This window comes from Sminthopsis crassicaudata, chromosome 4, assembly GCF_048593235.1.
Source record: "Sminthopsis crassicaudata isolate SCR6 chromosome 4, ASM4859323v1, whole genome shotgun sequence".
NCBI classification, from domain to species: Eukaryota; Metazoa; Chordata; class Mammalia; order Dasyuromorphia; family Dasyuridae; genus Sminthopsis; species Sminthopsis crassicaudata.
The window spans coordinates 30,829,359-30,832,231 of record NC_133620.1 but is presented as its reverse complement, the minus strand read 5'-3'; positions in this window follow the sequence as shown (position 1 = coordinate 30,832,231).

Sequence of the window (2,873 nt, the reverse complement as noted above, 5' to 3'; positions counted from 1 at the left end):
GATCTCTATCCACTATGGCACATCGGTTATATAATTATTAGATCATAATAATAACAATCATAATACTACTGGTTGGTTTTCACTGAGTGCTTCAAAATTTATAAAACCCTTTATTGTCCTTGTTAAACTTTGCAAAAGTTACAAGCAATGTAAACTTCATTATACAGATGAGCAAACAGAGAGACAGAATTATTGCCCATGGTTGTTTAATAAAGAAGGATCATCATAGGCAGGATTTGATATACAGTGATTTCTGCTCCAAGTTCACTTTGAACCTCATTGTATATTGTTTATTGTTATTTCTTTGTTCTCAAAATGCAGCCCAGTGTGAAGTCACTGAAACTTCCTGGAAAACGTTTGATGGCATAGAGTTCAATTGTTTCCATCCTCATGATCATGAACTTGTTGTAGCTGAAGACTGCCACATAGCCCCCAAATTTGTGGTTCTCACAAAGAAAGAATTTGCTAATTCCACAAGAGAGGTTTCCCTGTTTTTGGGGAAAAGGTAAGTCTGTTCTATTCACATTGAATTAAAGATAATTTGGGTTCCAGCATTATCAAAGAAAAATCTGGGCCTCTTAGACCATGGATACCTCTGACACTCTGTCTTAGTGGAATGACTGTGCCTTAAAGAAGCTCCATGCAGGTGACAGGCCTTTTTCTAGTCTTCAGACTGATAAGGTATAGATTTGGGGTCCTAAATGAAATTAGTGTTTAATTAAGGTCTAGTGGCAGGTTTGGGGTACAGGGAGTCAAATAAAGCTCCCCTGCAACCCCTTTGGATTAGACGCAAGGATACAGAATTAAATGAGGTCTAGTAACGGCACAAGAGTCCTCTGTAAAGGAATTTACAGGCCCCAAAACCTAGATTGATAAAAGAGGTTTATTTTGGGGTTTGGAAGTAAAGTTAAAGTCTAATTAGTAAAAGGTCAAGGTAGAGATAAAAGGGCACCAGAAATAGTATTCCAGTGGGCAGAGAGTCCTTGGTGCCAGGCCTAAGGCTGCCATGTTAGGAACCTCTGCAAAGAGAGGACTCCAGATTGGCTCTTTTATAATGAGAGATTTAGCTAAAGGGGCCTGTGAGTGGAGTCCCAAGTTGGTTCAGATCTGGGTGGGAGTTATGAAAGCCAGGGTCTCCTACTGGAATTCAAAAGGGTGCTTTTGACCAGGATTTGTGAATCAAAGATCCTAGCTTCTTGAATTGATAATACATCAGCTAGGAGGGGCTGGGAATCAGAAAGGAATAAATCCATCAGAAAGGATTAGTGGGAGCACAATCCACATCAAGAAACCTGGGCAAGTCTTTCTATACAATGACTCAATAATCTGCCACTAATTCCTCTATTCAAATGTACCTTGGATATAGGGTATCAAAAAGAAGTTATGTTATAAGAAAAGAAGTTGGTAATGAGCCTAAAATTCATATAAGGATTAGTTGAAGAAACTAGAGAGAGAGTCTGAAAACTAGGATTCAAATCCCATCTCAGATCTACCTTGTCTGTGTGATTTTTGACAAGTCATTTCACTTCCTAGAGACTCATCTATAAAATGGAAGTACTGGACTATATGACTTCCAAGATCTCTTTGAGCTCTAGCTCTATAACCTATGTTTAACCAGAAAAATGGGAACTCAGGGAGGACATGATAGCAAATTCTACGAACTTAAAGTGCTATCGTATAGTACAATGTTGGACTCAAATAGAAAGAGATCTCTGTTAGCCATATACGACTTAGAAAACCACAAAGTAACATTAAAATAATGATAATAGCTAACATTTATAAGCTACATATTTTGTGGCAGGCACTATGCTAAACACTTTACAATTATCTTGTTGGAAGAGCACAACAATGTGTAAATTAAATCTATTGTGTGTTATTACAAACATAAAAATCATAATAATACTAGCTGATTTTCATGGAGCACTTTAAAGTTTATAAAATCCTTTCTATACATTGTCTTATTTAAACCTCACAAAAGTTTAAAGTATTTATGTTATTATTCCCATTTTACAGATGAGGAAACTAAGGCAAAAATTCCTTAATAAAAATAAATAATATATTTATTTATATATATAAAATAAAAATAAATTCGCGCTCTGTGATTTGCCCAGAATCACACAGCTTATGAGGTCACTTTTGAGCTCTGTTCTCCCTGACTCCAGGCCCAGAGTTATTCATTGTGCCCCATTATCTATGTTGTATTATAGTGTTAATTATTTTGTTAAACATTACACAATTACATTTTACTCTGGTATCTGCTATAATAGGGAGGGAGTGAATTATAATGTGAAGTAGAAGGATTCAGCTGTTTCTCCTTGGTCCCAATGGGCAGAACTCTGTAGAAAGAATGGGCAGAAACTGGCAGGAAGCATACTTAGTCTTGGTGGACTGACATCTCTGACAATTAGAGCTAAACAAAGGTGGGAGTAGGGCTGCCTCTGGAGATGCTGTACATTCTCTTGTCAAGTCTTTACACCAAGGTTTATCAAATATAATCTTGGAGAAGTGCTATTAGGTGAGAACTGAACTAAGGAACTGAACTGCAAGACCCCTTCAGATCTGAGACTCTGACATGAAAGTCATCCAGTTCTGTTCTGTACTCTCCGAAGGCACTCCAGGAAGATTATGAAAAAAGACTGGTTTCCCTAAGAGTTCAGACTCTACAATTTAGATTCATTGACTCCAAGGGAGTCCACAAAAGTGGGATGTTTTGGTTTGTTTACCATGTACTTGGACATATTTAATATTTTCAGAATCACAACTTGCATATCATTCGATATTGTACTACAAATGTTAGAGCCGAAAAAGAAATAGAAGGCATTAGAATAAGCAATGAGGAAATAAAATTATAGATCTAAGCAGATGATTTGATA